This window comes from Cnephaeus nilssonii (assembly GCF_951640355.1).
Source record: "Cnephaeus nilssonii genome assembly, chromosome: 19".
NCBI lineage: Eukaryota > Metazoa > Chordata > Mammalia > Chiroptera > Vespertilionidae > Cnephaeus > Cnephaeus nilssonii.
In genome coordinates, this window is record NC_137090.1 from 32,989,357 (window position 1) to 33,011,178 (window position 21,822).

Below are 21,822 nucleotides of genomic sequence, written 5' to 3' on the forward strand. Positions count from 1 at the left end.
TTGGCAGAAGGATATGAACCAGTATCTTTTTCTTAGTGTGTATGTGTGTACTTTATGCTAAAAAGAAATCAAATAACCATTTTTAAATATATATATATATTATTGATTTTTTTACAGAGAGGAAGGGAGAGGGATAGAGAGTTAGAAACATCGATGAGAGAGAAACATCGATCAGCTGCCTCCTGCACACCCCCTACTGGGGGATGTGCCTGCAACCAAGGTACATGCCCATGACTGGGATCGAACCTGGGACCCTTCAGTCCACAGGCTGATGCTCTATCCACTGAGTCAAACCAGTTAGGGCCAAATAACCATTTTTAAGTATATAGTTTGTGGCATTCATTATACTCACAATGTTGTACAACCATTACCACTATTGATTTTTAAAATTTTTTTCATCACCTCAAACAGAAACTCTGTATCTATTAGCAATACAAATTTCCCCCTCCACCCAGCCCCTGATAACCTCTTAACTACTTTTTTTCTCTGTAATTTGCCTATTCTAATATTTGATTAGAATATTAGATGCACCCAGTGGGAGGTGCGCATTTATTTCTGGATCCTCTCTTCTGCTCGTTGTTCTATATGTCTGTTTTTATGCCAGTATCATGCTGCTTTGATTACTATATCCTTGTAGTATAGTTTGATATCAGGTAACATGCTACCTTCAATTATGTTCTTTCTCAAGATTGCTCTGCTTTAGCTATTTGGGGTCTTTTGTGGTTCCATGTGAATTTTAGGGTTAGTTGTAGTTCTGTAAAAAATGCCATTGGTGCCCTGACTGGTTTAGCTTGGTGGATAGAGCATTGGCCTGCGGACTGAAGAGTCCTGGGTTTGATTCTGGTCAAGGGCATGTACCTTGGTTGCAGGGAGGTGTGCAGGAGGCAGCTGATCGATGTTTCTCTCTCATCAATGTTTCTGACTCTCTATCCTTCTTCCTTCCTCTCTGTAAAAAATCAATAAAAAATATATTTTAAAAAATGCCATTGGTATTTTAATAGGGATTGCATTGAATCTTCAGATTGCTTTAGGTAGTATGAACATTTTAATGATGTTCATTCTTATGAGCACCATATTATCCTTCCATTTATATCTTCTTCAATTTCTTTCTTTAGTATCTTTTAGTTTCTGAGAACAGGTCCTTTACCTCCTTGGTTAAATTTATTCCTAGGTATTTTATCTTTTTGATGCAATTGTAAATGGGGTTGTTTTGTTCATTTCTCTTTCTAATAGTTCATTATTGATGTCTTAAAATGCAACCAGTTTCTAAATATTAATTTTGTGTCTTACTACTGAATGAATTCATTTATTAGTTCTACTAGTTTTATGGCAGAATCTTGAGGATTCTCTCTATATAGTATCATGTCTTCTGCAAATAATGACAGTTTTATTTCTTTTCCAATTGAGATACCTCTTTTTTTTTCTGGCCTGATTGTTGTGGCTAGGCCTTCTAGTACTGTGCTAAAAATGGTGAGAGTGGACAGACATCCTTGCCTTGTTCCTGATCTTAAAGAAAAAGCTTTCAGCTTTTCACTGAGTATGTTAGCTATGGGTTTGTCATATATGGCCTTTATTATGTTGAGGTATGTCCTCTCTGTCCCCAATTTGCTGACAGTTTTTATCATAAAAGGATGTTGGATTTTGTCAAATGTTTTTACTACATCTATTGATAAGATCATATGATTTTTTTAAAAATCCTCATCTGAGGATATTTCCTCCATTGGTTTCTAGAGAGAGTGGAAGGGAAGGAGGAGGGCAAGAGAGAGAGAGAGAAACACCAATGTGAGAGAGACACACCGATTGGCTGCCTCCTGCATGCACCCCTGCTGGGGCTGGGGAACCTGGAACCAAGGTACCTGTCCTTGACCAGGAATCGAACCCTTGACTCTTCGGTCCATGGGTCGACGCTCTCTAACCACTGAGTATAACTGGCCAGGGCTGATCATATGATTTTTATTCTTCATTTTGTTGATGTTGTGTAGCACATTAATTTAATTTGCAGGTATTGAACCAACCTTGCATCCTAGGAATAAATTCCACTTGATCATGGTGTATGAACTTTTTAATGTTGCTGAGTTCAATTTGCTATTATTTTGTTGAGGTTTTTGTATCTATGTTTATTAGGGATATTGGCCTATCATTTTATTTTTTTGTAGTGTTTTTGTCCATTCTTGGTATCAGGGTAATGCTGGCTTTCTAAATTGAGTTTGTGAGCCCTGACCAGTTTGGCTCAGTGGATAGAGCATCGGCCTTCGGACTCAGGGGTTCTGGGTTCATTTCCCGTCAAGGGCATGTACCTTGGTTGCGGGCGCATACCCAGTGGGGAGTGTGCAGGAAACGGCTGATTGATGTTTCTCTCTCATCCATGTTTCTGACTCTATTCCTCTCTATAAAAAAATCAATAAAAAATATATTTAAAAAAAATAAATAAATTGAGTTTGTGAGCCTTCCTTCCTCTTCAGTTTTTTGGAATAGTTTGAGAAGAATAGGTATTAATTCTTCTTTGAATGTTTGGTCAAATTTATCTGTGAAGCCTCTGGTCAAGGGCTTTTGTTTGTTGGAAGTTATTATTATTACTACTACTAGAGGCCTGATGCACGAAGATTCATGCAAGAATGGGCCTTCCTTCCCCTGACTGCCGGCACCACCTTCGCTCCAGCTGGAGCCGCCTTTTCGCTCAGGCCCAGAGCTGCCTTTCCACCTTCCCATGCTGCCCAGAGGCCCGGAGTGGCTGGGGTGGTGTAGAATGCCTGTGTCCCACCCCCGGCCGTTCAGCGCCTGCGTATACAAATTAACCTGCCATATTTGTTGGGTTAATTTGCGTACTCACTCCTGATTGGCTTGTGGGCGTCGCGAAGGTATGGTCAGTTTGCATCTTACTCTTTTATTAGTGTAGATTACTAGGAGCCCAGTGCAGGAATTCGTGCACCTTGAAAGGAACTGTGGGCCAGGAGGCTGTGGTGGGCACACGGGCGGGTGTCGGCCCATCCTCCACGCCCCTGCCCGGCCCCTCCTGCTGCAGCCCCCGGTCCCCTGTCTGTTGGCAGCCCTGCTCCCACCACCGCTGCTCACACCCGCTGATGGCACTAAGTGATCGGGGCCAGCGCCAGGCGCCGGCAGCAGGTGCAAGCAGCGGCTCTGGCACCGGCAGCAGGTGCAAAGAATTTTCAGTAACTACCAGAGGCTTGCCCCAATGATAGTGACCGGCACCCCACCTTGGTCTGGTGCTCTAGCTCATCTGCTTCACCATCCCGCCGCGGCTGACACCCACCATGTTCCGTGCTCTGCCGCCTGCTGCCAACACCCGCCATGTTTCGTGCGCACCCCCAGTGGTCAGTGCATGTCATAGCGACCAGTTGTTTGGTTGTTCCGCTGTTTGGTCTATTTGCATATTAGGGTTTTATATAGAGAGATTATTACTGATTTGATTTTGTTAGTAGTTATTGGTCTATTCAGATTTTCTTTTTCTTCCCACTTTAGCCATGGAAGATTGTGTGTTTCTAAAAATATATCCAGCCCTAGCTGGTTTGGCTCAGTGGATAGAGCATCAGCCTGTGGCCTGAAGGGTCCCAGGTTCGATTCCAGTCAAGGGCACATGCCCGGGTTGTGGGCTTGATCCCCAATAGGGCGCATGCAGGAGGCAGCCAATCAATGATTCTTTCTCATCATTGATGTTTCAATCTCTCTCTCCCTCTCCTTTTCTCTCTGAAATCAATAAAAATATATTTAAAAAAATAAAAATATATCCATTTCTTACAGGTTGTTCAATCTGTTGACATGTAATTGTTTGTATTATTTCCTTATAATTATATTTCTGTGGTGTTAGTTTTCACTTCTTGTTCATTTGTGATTTTATTTGAGCCTTCTTTTCTTTTTTTTCTTGATGATTTGCACATATTTTCTCCCATTCCATTATATTGCTTTTCACTTTGCTGATTGTTTCTTTTGCTGTAAGAGCTTTCAATTTGAGGTAGTCCCACTTACTTATTTTTGCTTGTGTTGCTTGTGCGTTGGGCGCCATGTTCAGGAAATTGCTTCCAAGACCAGTGTCAAGGAGTTTTTTTCTCTATCTTATCGTTGTTTTCATTGGAGTGTTTTACATATTTTTTTTTTATTTTTTTTTAATATATTTTATTGATTTTTTACAGAGAGGAAGAGAGAGGGATAGAGAGTTAGAAACATCGATGAGAGAGAAACATCGATCAGCTGCCTCTTGCACACCCCCTACTGGGGATGTGCCCGCAACCAAGGTACATGCCCTTGACCGGAATCGAACCTGGGACCCTTGAGTCCGCAGGCCGACGCTCTATCCACTGAGCCAAACCAGTTTTGGCGTGTTTTACATATTTATATTTGATGCAGTTACTAGTACAGCTGGGCATAAGTTTATTGTTTTCTATTTGTCCTATCTGTTCTTCCTTTATTCCTCCTCATTCTTGTCATCTTTTGAATTAGTCAAGTATATATTGTTAATTTTGTATTAAAGTATAGGTTTTATTATTATTCACATATGGGGAAGCCAACAGGTCAAGTAATAACTGCCATTGAAAAAAGTTTGTGCTCTGGCCAGTGTGGCTCAGTGGTAGAGCCTCAGCTCATGCACTGAAGGGTCACAGGTTTGGTTCCTGGTCAAGGACAGTACTTGGGTTGCAGATTCATTCCCATTGTGTGTGGGAGGCAACCAATTGATGTCTCTTTCTCACATTGATGTTTCTCTTTCTATATTCTCCTACCCCCTTCCACTCTCTCTAAACATCTATATCCTCTGGTGAGGATTAACAATAAAACGAAAAGAAAAGATAGTTTGTAAAACTCACAGATCCCAAGAAAAAGAGGTACACCATGCCAAAAGGGGGACACATGAAGAAGTACTGGTTTAGTTGAGGCAGAGGAATCAAGGGAAATACATGGGCAAGAACCTTTATTGTGATTTCTGTGGGAAGAAATGGGAGTGGCAGGAGTATGGGGGCTGTCCCTAGTTGTCCATTACTTGGCCCTATGCCGATTAGATCGGGAGATGGGGGTTCAGAGTGCGAGGTTAGTGGATATATTGGCTCTGGATTGGTGATTTGTATATGTAAGATGTGCTTGTTTACTCTCTCTAGGAATTAGCCAAATCTGGGAACGGCAGACCTTTTTTGTTAGCAAGGCCCCAGATGTCAAAGCATCAAATTATAGTACACAAAAAGACATGAGTAATACAAGTTTTAACTCTATTAACCTTTTGATAATGTATTTTTATTATTCTGTTACCATAGCAATTATAATGGACTAGAGGCCCAGTGCACGACAACTCGTGCACTTGGTGGGGAGGGGGTGTTCCCTCAGCCTGGCCTGCGCCCTCTCACAGTCCGAGGCCCCGCCATCGATCAACCCACAGAGGGAGGCCTCGCCCACCCACCACAGGCTGCCAGCCAGGTAGCCTGGGCCTCCCTCTTTGGGAACGATTGCGGAGCCCCCCGCATTGATCACTCTGCTGGCCGGTGGCCTGGGCCTCCCTCTGCAGGTTGATCATGGGGCGATGGCGGGTGACCAATCTCATCATACCCACCTTGGCTGGCCTGGTACCAGTACTTGTCATAGCGTGATCGTGCGGACAGTGGTTCTGCTGTTTGGCCCTTCGGTCTATTTGCATATTACGCTTTTATTATTATAGATATATTCTTTTTAAAAATATATATATATTTTATTGATTTTTTTACAGAGAGGAAGGGAGAGGGATAGAGAGGTAGAAACATCGATGAGAGAGAAACATCGATCAGCTGCCTCCTGCACGCCTCCTACTGGGGATGTGCCCGCAACCAAGGTACTTGCTTTTGACTGGAATCGAACCTGGGACCCTTCAGTCCGCAGGCCGACGCTCTATCCACTGAGCCAAACTGGCCAGACTATAGATATATTCTTGATTTACTTTAGTTAAATTGGCACTTTTACCACTTCTCAAATACTAATATAAAAAAAGTTTAGTATTTCAACTCTTGTCTTTCAGCTTTCTTTTTGTAATTTTTCTTATATATCTTACTTCTACAATATTTATTGGATTCCCATTTTGTTTGTTTTTTAAAAAGTCTCTGGCAACTCCAACATCTGAATTCCCATTGGGTCTGTTTATATTTTTAGTTTTTCCCTTTTCTGTATTTGGCCCATTTTTTAGAATGACATAATTTTAAAAATATGTACTTTTATTGATTTCATAGAGCAAGGGGGAGAGAGAGAGAGAGAGAGAGAGAGAGAGAGAGAGAGAGAGAGATCGATCAAGGGTGAGAGAATCATTGATTGGCTGCCTCCTGCATGCCCCCTACCGGGATTGAGCTCGCAAACTGGGCATGTGCCCTGACCAGGAATCGAACTCTGACCTCCTGGTTCATAGATCAACGCTCAACCACTGAGCCACGTCATGACATAATTTTTTTAAAAAATATATATTTTATTGATTTTTTACAGAGAGGAAGAGAGAGGGATAGAGAGTTAGAAACATCGATCAGCTGCCTCTTGCACATCCCCTACTGGGGATGTGCCCGCAACCAAGGTACATGCCCTTGACCGGAATCGAACCTGGGACCCTTGAGTCCGCAGGCCGACGCTCTATCCACTGAGCCAAACCGGTTTCGGCCATGACATAATTTTTGATTGCTTCATTATAAAGGAGAATTTGTAGATGTTTTAAATGATGTTATTTTTCTTAAAAACAGTTGTTGTTGTTGTTGTTATTATTATTATTATTTTGGCAAGCTGATAATATACTGGTGAATCACCTTGAGAGGCTTGGTTTTAAGCTTTGTTAGGGCTAGTTGACATCAGTTTTTCCCTTATTACTAGGCCTTGGCCCTTTTTTTAAAAATTTTTTATTTTTATTGATTTCAGAGAGGAAGGGAGAGGGAGAGAGAGAGATAGAGATAGAGATAGAAACATCAATGATGAGAGAGAATCATTGATTGGCTGCCTCCTGCATGCCCCCTACTGGGATTGAGCCCGCAATCCACGCATGTGCCCTTGACCGGAATTGAACCCGGGACCCTTCAGTCAATAGGCTGATGCTCTATCCACTGAGCCAAACCAGCTAGGGCCTTGGCCCTTATTCTTAAATCATGGCTCTTCTGGAATCCCAACTGAATTTCAAGGCTCAACCATTTTGGTGGGTTTGAATTCCCACCTCCATCTCTCCATCTCTTCTTGTCTTCTGAAAGCTCTGTTATCTCTTTAGTTTTCCAGCTGCTTGTTTTCTGCTGAGTTTCTGCGAGTCTTATGCAGATACATACTTAGGAGTTGACTATTTACTTCACAGATTTTTGAGCTTGCTTTCTAGCTGTCTTTTCTAAGATTGTGCCTTTTAAATTCCAGTCACTTTGGAAGCTCCTGTCTTTGGCCTCTGTCTCCTTGGACTCTTTTCCTGTACAACAAATTCAGGGATGAAGCTGGAGTAAATTTACAGCTCACTTTATATACTGTTCTTCTCTGGAGGATTCTAGTCTCTAAAGTCTTGCCTGCATGTGTTGCTCTCTGATAGTTTCATACTATTGTTTTACATATATGCCTGCTTTATGGTTAATTTGGGCTTTAGGAATTGTCTAACACAAGCAGCATGGCAAGAATTAGTATTGAAATTTCCTTTAGTTATTATTATTATTTGCATTTGCATGGTTTTCATATGTCCTTCTGTAAAAATATGTGTTTTTGGAGCTTTGGTCTTTCATTTTTACTGTTGAAAAGTATAGCATTTCAGTAGGCTCTCTCTCTTTAGACCTTTCCAAATGATCTATCTAGTGGGGGAAGTAATATTATTGTCCTTTTCCTTTCATTAAAGGGACTGAATTAAGTCACACATCAGCGAAATATCAGTGGTTTAACATTTTAAAATAAAACTATAAAAATTGGATTATCCCAAATCCAGAACTTGTCAGTAGTCTTTGTTGAAGTGTATGACTGGTGTGGTTATGAGTTAAGGTTGTTGTGGAAACTGAGAATGTGATCAGAGAAAGGTAAAAAAGAAACACAAATGAGGGATCTCGAAGAGAGCCTCCTACACTATACTAAAAAATGTGGGCCTTATTCTGAAGTCTTGAGGGAACTGAGGTACAACAGAAATACTGTCTTTTCATTTGTGATAAAGAAAGTTGATTCTTACTGCAGTGTGGAGAAAAGATTGCATGTGCCAAAAATCAAAGAAGAAAGACATTATGAAGCTTTTGTAATAATTTAGGAAAGAAATGCTGAGGGCTTAAACTAGATATTGACAGTGAGGGTGCAGAGGTGAATACACATTTAAAAGTTTAAATTGATAGAATCAAGAGAACTTGCTTTTCTAACAAGGTAAGAAGGTGCACATTGTATTTCCTCACCCATGGAATAGAATTATTGGGGGTGCGTCCTTCTCTAGTGCTTGGACCTCCTTATGCGATAGTTTCTGGGTTGTTTTACCCAGGCTGGATTATTTCAGAGAGCTGTGGTTGATAGAGGATGTCTCATAATCCCAGAAGTAAGGATTTAACAGGTGCAACAAAAGCCAAATTAGTGTAAGCTAGTTATCAGGAGCTGGCTCTGGAAAGACCTGGTGATTAAACACAATGTTCATCATCCTGGATTGGAAAAAATTCCTATAAAGGATATTTCTGAGATAGTTTGTGAAATTTGAATATGGACTATATATATATTGCATAATAGTATTATATCAATGCTAAGTTTCCTAAATTTGATAATTGTACTGTGGCTATTCAAGAGAATGTTGTTATTCTCATGAGATATATGAACAAGTATTTTGGAACTACGAGTGAGAATGTCTACTCATATCCTCTTCAGTAATAAAATAATGATAATGTGCCCTAACCGGTTTGGTTCAGTGGCTAGAGAGTAGGCCTGCGGACTCAAGGGTCCCAGGTTCAATTCCAGTCAAGGGCATGTACCTTGGTTGCAGGCACATACCCAGTAGGGAGTGTTCAGGAAGCAGCTGATCGATATTTCTCTCTCATTGATGTTTCTAACTCTCTATCCCTCTCCCTTCCTCTCTGTAAAAAAATCAATAAAATATATTTAAAAAATAATAATGATAATGTAGTGATAACATTATATATGTTGAGATAGAGAGTCTAAAAGTAAATGTGGCAAAATGTTAACCAAGGATTATTCTATGGTAGGAGCTGGAAAATACAGAGCCCTTGGGCCAAATCCAGCCTGTGAACTATTTTTGCTCAGTTTTCAAACTAAGAATGGTTTTTACATTGAAAAAAGAATAAGGATATGCAACAGAAAAATAAGACCATGTATTTGGCTCACAAAGCCTAAAATATTTAATATCTCGCTCTTTATATAAAAAGTTACTGACTTCTGATTTAGTGGCAGATGTAAAGGTTCACCGTGCTATACCAATTTAGCATCATGCTTGACAGATTTGTATAATAAAATGAGGGAGGGAAACAAAAAAAAAACACTGATTTAGTAAGTTAGGAAATTTAAGCTCAGGTTAGGACAACCGCAGGTATGCTGCATGAAAACATAGAGGAGGACTCTAGGGCAATTGCTCTGAGCAGGTGTTTTCTGTTAACTGTCTCGATGTCTGGGAAACAGTGCACCATGTAGATGAGTAAATTTTGAATGTAGCCCAGAATTGAATATATTTGCTGTAATTCCATTTCTAAGTCACCAGCCTTTGTATTTTGTGGTATCAAATAAACCCGTGTGGGAGTTTATGTGTTTCATGTGTGAGTATATGTGCATGAATGTGTGCTTCTGTTTTTATGTTTCTTTTTGACAGGGCTAAATGTGCAGTGTCTTGTCTATCCTACCTAATAATAGACAAATATGCAAATTGACCATACCTCTGACACACCCACAAGCCAATCAGAGCGAGCATGCAAATTAACCCAAACCAAGATGGCTACAGCCACAGAGAGCAAGGTTTCCTAGGTAACAGAGGAAGCCAAGCTTTCCGCCTGCCCTTGCCAGGCCTAAGCCTCCACTCAAGCTACAAAGTTTCAATTATAGAAGGTAAACAAATTCAAACAAAGGGCGGCAGAATGGAGCTTGAGAGAGCAGGCCAGGGTTGCTGCCGGCAACAGGGGAAGCAAAGCTTTCCGCACACCCTGGCTGGGCCCACCCGCTTAAGGCAACAAAGTTTCAATTATAACCCCAACAGAAATGGCTGCCGGCCTCAAAGGGAGCCCCAGGCTTGGCTCCACTCCAGGCTACAAAGTTTCAATTGTAGAAGGAAAATAAATTCCAGATACCAGGGCCTCCGCTTGGGTTGCCAGGGGGCGTGGCCGGCCTGCAAACCACCACAGGCCCCTCGCTCAGGCCGCCCCACGCCCCAAGGGAACCCCCACCTGATCCGGGACACCCTTCAGGGCAAACCAGCTGGCCCCCACCCCTGTACGAGGCCTCTATCCTATCTAATAAAAAAGGAATATGCAGATTGATCATCACTGCAACACACAATATAGCTGCCCCCATGTGGTCAAAGATCCTGCCCCCATGTGGACACAAGATGGCCACCACAAGATGGCCAGCAGGAGAGGGCAGTTGGGAGGCACCTGGCCTGCAAGGGAGGGCAGTTGAGAAGGACCAGGCCTGCAAGGGAGGGCAGTTGGAGGTGATCAACCCTGCAGGAGAGGGCAGTTAGGGGTGACCAGGCCGGCAGAGGAGGGAAGTTGGGGGCAAACAGGCTGGCAGCAGAGTGGTTAGGGGGTGATCAGGCTGGCAGGCAGAAGTGGTTAGGGGCAATCAGGAAGGCAGGCAGGCAAGCAGTTGGGAGCCAGCAGTCCTGGATTGTGAGAGGGATGTCCGACTGCCCGTTTAGGCCCGATCCCACCGGGGTCCCATATTGGAGAGGGTACAGGCTGGGCTGAGGGACAACCCCCCTCCGTGCACGAATTTCGTGCACTGGGCCTCTAGTAGTGTATATGGAGGAAAGAACCTCTTGTCAATTTTTTTAGATTAAAAATAGTTCTTATAACATATCTCTGAATTTTCATTAATTGGCAGTAGGGATCGCATTAAATTTAAAAATCCTCTTAATTGAGCCAGCTCTGGTGGCTGTCTCATCAACAAAGTTAATCAAGGACTTGTAGCTTAAGTATTTGAAACCAAAGAGTCAGATGTCTAAAAGAACCCCTATCTCTAGATTGCCAGGAAGATAAACATTCTCTTTTATTTTCCGATACCTTAAATAGAACCAACGTGATGTCAATAGATGGGCCACAGAACAGTGGCCTGGGAAACAGGTAGCTAGCCAATAAATGTGGCGGATCTTGTATGATTATAGCTCAACGTCATTTATTTATTTTACAAACGTTTTTTTCTTCATTTATAAATTTTCTAAGATGCTACCAACCTGTATTCTTTTTTTCTTAATGTATATTTTTATTGATTTCAGAGAGGAAGGGAGAGGGAGAGAGAGATAGAAACATCAATTGATCAGCTGCCTCTTGCATACCCCCTACTGGGGATCGAGCCTGCAACCCACGCATATGCCCTTGACCGGAATTCAACCTGGGACCCTTGTCTGCAGGCCGATGGTCTATCCACTGAGCCAAACCAGCTAGGGCCCAACCTGTATTCTTTGAGGGACTTGGCAAGTTTAATATTTTTGATGGTTATAGCAAATTTTTTAGTGTTATTAAAAAAAAGTAATAAGTATACCAAAAAAATATAGAAAGACCATCTACACATAATTAATTGATATGGTGATTTCAGATCATTTTTTAAAAATATATTTTTGTTGATTTCAGAGCGAAAGGGAGAGATAGAAACATCAATGATGAGAGTGAATCACTGATTGACTGCCTTCTGCACACCCACACCCAGTAACCTGGGCCCATGTGCCCTGACTGGGAGTCGAACTGTGACCTCCTGATTCATGGATAGATGCTCAACCATTGAGCCATGCCGGGTGGGCTCAGATCATTCTTATTAGTTCATTAAAATAGTTCCCAAAAGGATCTTCACAGACAGTGTCCTGGTTTGAAACAAAATGATTAGTATATATGTTTTCTTTTTTCCTAGTCACTCCTTTCTTTTCTTTACAGCAGGTGTCCTCAAACTATGGCCCGCGGGCCACATGCAGGTGTTTTTGCCGTTTTGTTTGTTTACTTCAAAATAAGATATGTGCAGTGTGCATAGGAATTTGTTCATAGTTTTTTTTAAACTATAGTCCGGCCCTCCAACGGTCTGAGGGACAGTGAACTGGTCCCCTGTTTAAAATGTTTGAGGACCCCTGCTTTACAGCATCATTTGTCTTTAGGCCTACAACCAATTTTGTCTTTACTCTTTTATTCTCAGGCAGTAAATATAGATGACATGTAGTGTTGTGCTCTTCTTTAGTTACTTATAGCTCTTTTAATTCTGTCCTACATTGTATTTTTTTTGGTATATACACACTTTAAAAAATTTTTCTTTCCTGTTATCTTACTTATTCTACTAGAATGTCCCATTCTCTTCAGTTAATTTATTAGTATTAATCACTTCAAGGAAAGTGTAGAAATCTTGGTTCTTTTATATTCTTTATGCTAGTCTTGTTTTATGTATTTCAGCTACATAATTATAAACCCAACATTCAGTTTCATAATTTTCACTTTAACCAGTCATATGTATTTTAAAGAATCTTAAGAGCAAGAATAGTTTTTAAGTTTATCCACATAGTTACCATGTTACACACAGCTTAATTGTTTACTTTGAAAAATCCCAGTCTACAAAAGGACTCCCAGAACTAATAAATAAGTTTAACAAGGTTGCAGGATAAAAGATCAATATACAAAAATCGATTGTATTTTTATATGTCAGCAGTGAACAAGTAGAATTTATGTTTTAAAAGTTCTATGTATAGTACCCCCAAAGTGAAATACTTGAGTGTAAATCCAGCAAAAAGGTACAAGACTATATGCTGAAAGCCATAGAACATAGATTGAAAAAAATGAAAGACCCAAATAAGTGAAGATATATACACGGTATTGATGGATTGGAAGACTAAATGCTGTTGTGCTGTCAGTTTTCTCCAAGTTGATGTATAGATTCAATGCACTCCCAATAAAAAACCCAGCAAGATTTTAAAATAAATATTGACTAGCATATTTTAACATTTTGTAGAAAGGCAAAAGAACTAACATAGCCAAAACAATTTTGAGAAAGAATAGTTAAGGAACTCACTACCTGATTACAACAGCTTACTATAAACATGCAGCAATTAAGATAGTATGATGTTGTTGAAAGGATAAATACATAAATAAATTAAATAAAATAGAGTAGACATACCCACACAAATACAGAAAATGGATTTTTAAAAAATAAATCTTTATTGTTAAGAGTATTACAGATGTTTATCTGATACCACAATAATACTCCCCCCCCCCCCACCATTGTCACCCTCTACCCGGTTCCTGCCCCACCTCAGGCCCATAGTTAATGCATATATGAATATAAGGTTGTTGTTTAATCTCTTCCCACCTCCCCCTCCTTCTCTCTGAGATTTTTCAGTCTGTTCCATGTTTCCATGCTTCTGGTTCTATTTTATTCATTGGTTTATTTTGTTCATTAGATTCCTTGTTTGTTCATTTGGATTTTTAGATTCAGTTGTTGATAGATATATATTTGTTGCCATGTTATTGTTCATATTTTTTATCTCTTCTTCTTTTTCCTCTTTTTCTTCCTCTTCCACTTCTTAGAGAATACCCTTCAACATTTCATGTAATACTGGTTTGGTGGTGATGAACTTCTTTATCTTTTTCTTGTCTGTGAAGCTCTTTATCTAACCTTCAATACTAAATGATAGCTTTGCTGGGTAGAGTAATCTTGGTTGTAGGTCCTTGTTATTCATAATTTTGAATATTTCTTGCCACTCCTTTCTGGCCTGCAAAGTTTCTGTTGAGAAATCAGGTGACAGTCGTATGGGTGCTCCCTTGTAGGTAACTAATTGCAATAGGTTTTCAATATCTTGCTCTCTCTTCTTCTCTGGCACCCCCATGATGTGAATGTTAGTATTCTTGAAGTTGTCCCAGAGGCTTCTTATGTTATCTTCATTTTTTTTTTCTTTTTGCTCTTCTGATTGGATGCTTTTTGCTTCATCATATTCCAAATCCCTGATTTGATTCTCATTATCCTTTCCTCTACTGTTGAATCCCTATAGAGTACTCTTTATTTCATTTAGTGAATGCTTCATTTCTGACTGTCCTTCTTGATGCCCTTGATGTTCTCACTAAGATTCTTGAAATTCTCAGTAAGCTCCTTGAAGCTCTCATTAATATCCTTGAGCATCCTTAGAACCATTGTTTTGAATCTGTATTTAGTAGTTTGTTTGCTTCTATTTCATTCAGTTCTTTTTCTGGAGATTTCTTCTGTTCTTTCATTTGTGACATGTTTGCGTCTACATTTTGGCTGCTTTCCTGTATTTGTTTCTATGTATTAGGTAGAACTGCTATGTCTCCTGGAATCGGTAGAGTGGCCTTGTGTAGTAGGTACCCTGTAGGGCCCAGTGGCTCAGCCTCTCCAGTCACCACTGTATGAGTTGTGTGCACAGTCTTGCTGTAGTTGAGCCTTGATTACTGTTGATGTCACTGGGAGGAATTGACCTTCAGGCCAATTGGCTATGAGGACCAGCTGCGACTGCCTCTATGGAGCAGGACTTGCTTCATGGGGCTTTGGTGCTCATTGAGTCTGCCCCTTGAGTGTGCCGCTCGTGGATATGTAGAGTTGTAATCTGGTGTGGTCTGAAGCTGTCCACTAGATGCACTGGCTTTGGGGCCTCCCAGGAGGTGCAAAGTCAGCAACTACAGAGGAGCTACAGAGCGATCTGCAATTGTTGCTACTTGTGTTGGGGCTGGAAATGCCCAGGAGAGGCCAAGCTGTGAAGCAAAGGCAAGCTGCTGCTAGTGCCAGGTCTTGGGTTTCTTATTAAGAGTTGGGGCACACTGATGCTAGCTGCTGCTGCTTTGAAAGATTTTAGGAAAGTCTGAAGCCTGTGCCAGGACAGGCCATTCATATGGAAAAGCCACAGCAAACAGCTTGGGTGGGGTTGCAAATTGGGTGGGGTGAGGTCTGGGAATCACCAGGGCAGAGTAAACAGTGTGAGCCAGGCTAATGAAAACTCAGATATGGCTCCTGCCAGTCAGCTCTGCGATGAGGGAAGGGCTTAGCATAGGAACAATGAACCTGTGAGCACCCCTGTCTGGGAGAAAGCCGCCCCTGTGTCCTTGCCCCGATGACGGACAATTCAGTTCTTCCTCATGTATTCCTGGATCCCCCCAAGCTGCTGCCCTAGTGCTGGAGCTCAGAGGGAGCAATTCTGAGTATATCCATGTGCCATCCCTTTAAGAGGAACTGCTGGGACTCTGGTAGCCTCTGTGTCACTCAGCCACAATCCCTGCTAGTTTTCACAGCCTGAACTTAATGGGGACTTCACTTCCCGATACTAGAAGCCTGGGCTGAGGCGTCTGGTGTGGGGCTAAGGGGTCTAGTGTGGGGCTGGGACCCCTTACTCCTCACAGGAGGCCTCTGCAGCCTAGATACCTGTCCCAATTTAAAAAAAAAAAAGTCACATGTGGGTGTTGAACAAGCCCAGTTCCCACCTCTGCCCCTCCTACCGGTCTTAATGTGCTTTCTTCTTTACTTCTCTAGTTGTAGGACTTCCATTGAGCCAGATTTCAGGGGGTTCTGAATGATGATTGTTATATATTTTAGTTGTAATTTTAATGTGGGAGACGGTGAGTACTGATGTTTACCTATGCTACCATCTTGGTGCTCCTCTTCCAATAAATTGATTTTTTATAAAGGTGCAAAGACAATCCAATGAAGAAAGGATACTCTTTTCAATAAGTAGTGCCAGAGCAACTAGACATCCATATACATAAAAATAACCTTTGTCTCACACCTTCTACAAAAACTAATGGAAAGTGGATCATATTTCTAAATATAAAGCATAATAATATAAATCTTCTGGGATAAAATATAGAAAAAATCTTTATCACCCTGTATTATGCAACAAGTTCATAAGTAGGATACCAAAAGCATTATCCATAAAAGACAGAGTTTATAAATTGAACTTTATCAAATTTTAAAACTTTTGCTCTCTGAAAGATACTATTAAGAGAAGAAAAGGAAAGCTACAGACTGGCAGAATATATTTGCAAGTAACATATCTAAACATAGAAAGGGCTTTCGAAAGTCAATGATAAGAAAGTAACCCAACAAAAATTGAGCAAAAGGTCTAAGCAGACACATCAACAAATAATAATAACAACAACAATAATAATAATATGGTTGGTCAAAAAATATGATAGTCAACATCATTTGTCCTTAGGGAAACAGAAATGAATACCACAGTGAGATATCACTGAACACCTATTAGAATGGCTTAAAAATAAAGACAAGAAGAAAGAAATATGCACAGGCAGTATCTAGTGCTAGGGAGTATGTGGAGCAATTGCAAATAATTATTACTGGTGGGAATGCAAAATGGTCTTGCCACTGTGGAAAACAGTTTGGCAGTTTTTAAATAATGTTTAATATATCATTATTATATGACCGAGGATTCCCACTCCTAGAATTAATCCAAGAGAAATTAAAACTCAAGTTCACACAAAATCCTATACCTGAATATTTATGGTAATTTTATTAATAATTGCCAGAAAAATGTGATCTACTTCAATGTGTACACCACAGAGTGAATTTTACTGAATTGCCAGAAAAACGTGATCTACTTCAATGTGTACACCACAGAGTGAATTTTACTGAAGTTCATTAATGTTCATTTGAAAATAAAAGCTATTATATAAGGAAACCCAAATGGAATACAGACTAAAACAAATGAACCTAACTGTATTATAAATAACATAAATACACAGAAGGGGGTGGGAGGAAAAGAACTAACCTTAAGTTATTTTGGAAACAATATTTTGGCTGAATACTCGTAAGACTAAAGATGAAAGAAACTGTAGTTACTTTGTTTTTCATAGGGATATGGTATGGCAGTTGTGAAACTACCATATATATATATATATATATATATATATATATATATATATATATAGTGGATTTGAATAAATACATTAATGTATTGTAGATAGTGAGAATTCGTGTTCTTACTGTCTATGAAAGAAGCAAATTCCTTATTTGTAAATAAGGAAAGGGGGAAGGCTGGAAATAACCCTGTGTTGTTGGATTGGAATTGGAAGTATCAGTAGGAGTGTCTCTCTCTCTCTCTCTCTCTCTCTCTCTCTCTCTCTCTCTCTCTCATACACAAATATCCTATATAATAAAGAAGTAACATGCAAATTGACTGTCATGCGCTCACACAAGATGGCCACCCCCATGTCACAAGATGGCCGGCAGGGGAGGGCAGTTAGGGGTGACCAGACCAGCAGGGGAGGGCAGTTGGGGGCGACAAGGCCGGCAGGGGAGGGCAGTTCGGGGTAATCGGGCCGGCAGGGGAGGGCAGTTGGGGGCAATCGGGCTGGCAGGCAGAAGCAGTTCGGGGCAATCAGGCAGACAGGCAGGCGAGTGGTTGGGAGCCAGCAGTCCCAGATTGTGAGAGGGATCCAGATTGTGAGAGGGATGTCCCAGATTGGAGAGGGTGCAGGCTGGGCTGAGGGACCACACACTCCCCCGCCCCCCAGTACACGAATTTCGTGCACCAGGCCTCTAGTACATAAATAACAAGAATAGAGCCTGACTGGCGTGACTCAGTGTTTGAGCATCAACCTATGAACCAAGAGATCATGGTTCAATTCCTGGTCAGGGCTCATGCCGGGGTTGCAGGCTAGATCCCTAGTGTAGAGTGTGCAGGAGGCAGCCAATCAATGATTCTCTCTCATCATTGATGTTTCTATCCCTATCTTCCTCTCCCCCTCTCTGAAATCAACAAAAATATATTTTAAAAAATAATAACAGGAATTCCTTTTCTTAAATGTAGCAGCACTAAGGGAAATAATTGTTATAGCCTAAATCCACTGGTAGAAATATGGAATCAGGGAAGGTAAGAAAGAACCCTATGGGTTTGGATAAGAATTGGATAGGAATTAGAGGAACTAATAACTAATTAATTAACTCTATCTGCTGCAAGATTGTAGTTACAGTGACACCCAACTTAGCACTCAGGTCTTGAATTTCTCACTAAAAGGAATAAGAGCTCCTTGGAGGAATGGCTCATTCTCTTGTGGGGGCAGGGAACATAAAAGATAAACTGTAGAACATCTTGTGACAGAAAATTTAAAAAGTACTTTAAAAAAAAAAAAAAAAGAAGGGGTCTGTCAAATGGATACTGGAACCAGTTTGAAGGGGCTCCTCTCACTGTCCAAATCTGGAACAATCTGAGCATCAATCTAAAGACAGTAATGAATTATAACCCATCAAATAAAACAGGAATCCATGATTTCCATGATAGATGAGGGATGGATGGATGAAAGGGGGGCTTTTTCCTTATAGCAGAATGCTGACATAAATGTGAAGGGGAATAGCAGAGTTGACAAATACCATTTTGTAATCATCATAGTGAAGATTATTTTGGGCTCGACTCTTCATTGGTTGCCAAATTTAGGGGGAAAGTTTGATGAGCAGGATATTTACATTTAAAAGTATCTTTCCACAGATGGCTTCTTAGATACAAGGCAGGAGCAGTAACTATAACTATGTACATTGGAAAAAAAAACAACAGAAAACACCTTGAATAGTGATGAAAATTAGTAACACCAATGAGAACAGACAGACCTTGTATACCTCCAGCTGTGATACCTTGAAGAGGATACACTATTACTTTTGTAGTATTTTGGCTGGGGATGAAAAATCAGAATCTAATCTTCAAGAAAAGTGAGAGAAGCACAAATTTAGTAACATTCTATAAAATACCACAGTATATTTTGCCAGTGTAATGAGAGACAAAGAAAGATTGAGGAATTGTTCTAGATTAGAGGAGACTAATAAAACATGATAAGCACAATAAGTGAGGGAGGGAAAAATATATTTGTTGAAAAACATATTAAATTCATATCTCATTTTAATTTGATCATTTAATTTTAATTACTACTAAGAACTTTGAATTTTAATAAATTATAGTCAGTTTTAAATTTTAACTTACTATTTAAAAATAATTTTAGACTTTGCAATAATAGTAAAGAGTTTTCCCCAATAACTTCCACCTAGTTCCCTGAATGTTAACATGTTACATAACCATAGTACATTTATGAAAATAGGTACTATACTATTAACTAAACTTTATTCAGATTTTTTATAAAAACCAATTTTTGATAAAAACTCTCAGCAAAGTGGGAATAGAGGGACCATATCTCAACTTGATAAAGGCCAATATATAACAAACCTACAATTGAGTGAACCTCATACTCAATTGGCAAAAACTAAAACCATTTTCCCCAAGAACAGGAACAAGACAGGGATGTCTGCTTTCACCACTCTTATTCAACACTAGAGGCCCAGTGCACGAAAATTTGTGCACTGGGGCAGGAGGTTCCTCAGCCCAGCCTGCCCACTCTCACAGTCTGGGAGACCTTAGGGGATGTCCTACTAAGCTGCAGTCTGGCCTCCCTATGCGGGAGGCAACCAGATGGATCAGGGGAAGGCGCCGCCCCCATCACCCCGCTGTTGCTGCCACTGTCGGCCGCAATGGATGCCAGCCCTTGGCCCTTGCTTCTTAGCGCTGGCCCCACCCCCCGCCCACTGGTGGATGGTGGGCAATCTGGGGCCAGGTTGGCTGGGGGAGGGGCTGTGGGAGGTTGAGGCACAGCAGGTCACACCCCGTCCAGCCTCTGTGGAGACATGGCGCTGGGACCGGGCCCGCTGTGGCTGCCTCTGCGGAAAAGGCAGCACTGGGACTGGGACCGCGCAGTCCCCTCTCCTGTCTCTGAGGAAGGGGCTGCGTTGCTGGACCAGCCTGCACTGTGGCCTCTCCTGTGCTGCCTCTGCAGAAGTGGCCATGGCGCTGGACTGGCCCGTGCCACCGGCCCTCCGCCCTCGCAGCAGCTGCGGCTTTGTCCAAAAGGACATCCGGAAGACGTCTGGTGTAATTAGCATATTATACTTTTATTAGTATAGTTAGTACTGGAAGTCCTAGCCATAGCAATCAGACAAGAAGAAGAAATAAAAGGCACCTAAATTGGAAAGGAGACAGTAACTCTAATTATTTGCAGATGATATTGTACATAGAAAGCCCTAAAGACTCCATAAAAAACACACACCAGAGTTAATAAATAAATTTGACATTGTAGCAGAATACAAAATCGATACCCCAAAATGGATAGCTTTTTTATACACCAAAAATGAATTCTTAGAAAGAGAAACTGAAAAAACAATCCTATTTACCATTGCAACAAAAAAATTAAGATACTTAGGAATAAACTTAACCAAGGAGGCAAAAGACTTATAGGATGTTGAGAAAAGAGATAGAAGATATAAACAAGTGGGAGAATATACCGTTTTCAAAGATTGGTAGAATCAACATCATTAAAACGTCTGTACTACCCAAGGCAATCTACAGATTCAGTGAAATCCCTGTTAAAATACCAATGGCATATTTCACAGAGCTAGAACAAATACTTCAAAAATTTATATGGAATCAAAAAAGACCCACAATAGCTGCAGCAATCTTAAGAAAAACAAAGTTGGAGCAATCACAATATCAGGCATATAAATCAGTGGAACAGAATAGAGAACCCAGAAATCGATCCAAGCCATTATGCTCAATGAATATTTGACAAAGGAGGTAAGACCATACAATGGAGTCAAGAGAGTCTCTTCAGTAAATGGTGTTGGGAAAATTGGACAGATACATGCCAAAAAATCAAACTAGATCACCAGCTTATACCATACACAAGAATAAACTCAAAATGGATAAAAGACTTAAATGTAAGACTTCAATGAAACCATAAAAATCCTAGAAGAAACATAGGCAGCAAAATCTCAGGCATCTCTCGAAACACTATGTTTACAGATACATATGCCAAGGCAAAGGGAACTAAGGAGAAATTAAACAAATGGGACTACATCAAAATAAAAAGCTTCTGCACAGCAAAAGAAACGATCAACAAAATGAAAAGAGAGCCCACTGTATGAGATAAAATATTTGGCAATGATACATCTGATAAAGGCTTAATATCCAAAATATATAAGGAACTCATACAACCTAACAAAAGGAAGACAAACAATCCAATTTAAAAATGGTCAAAGGACCTAAATAGACACTTCTCCAAAGAGGACATACAAATGGCCAAGAGCCATATGAAAAAACTAGAGGCCTGGTGCACGGATTCTTGCACTGGCAGTGTTCCTCAGCCTGGCCTGCACCCTCTCGTAATCTGGGACCCCTTGGGGGATGTCCGAGAGCTGGTTTCGGCCCAATCCCCGCAGGCCAGGCTGAGGGGCCCCACCGGTGCACAAATTCATGCACTGGGCCTGTAGTATGCATATAAGATCTTTGGTTAATCCCTTCCCGTCCTCCCCGCTTCCCCTTTCCCTCTGAGATTCATCATTCTGTTTCATGTTTCCATGCCTGTGGTTTCTGCTCCTGCATTGACTGACTGACCCCTGGTGGACATCCTTAGCACTGCTGCAGAGGTGGGAAAGGCTCCGCTACTGCCGCTGCACTCACCAGCCGTGAGTCCGGCTTATGGCTGAATGGTGCTCCCCCTGTGTTAGTGCACTGACCACCAGGGGATAGCTCCTGCATTGAGCGCCTGCCCCCTGTGGTCAATGCGTATCATAGCGACTGGTCATTCGGCCGTTCGGTCTATTTGCATATTAACCTTTTATTATATAGGATAGACTAGAGGCCTGGTGCATGAATTCGTGCTCAGGTGGGGTCCAGGTGGCCCGTCCCAATCAGGGCTGATCAGGCTG

General features: G+C 41.1%; 1 protein-coding gene across 1 annotated transcript in view; it reads left to right on the forward strand.

Annotated features, from left to right (window-relative positions):
* TAOK1 (TAO kinase 1) overlaps positions 1-21,822 on the forward strand; it is a 134,111-nt gene that overhangs the window by 38,648 nt on the left and 73,641 nt on the right. The gene's annotated exons all lie outside the window — the stretch shown is intronic.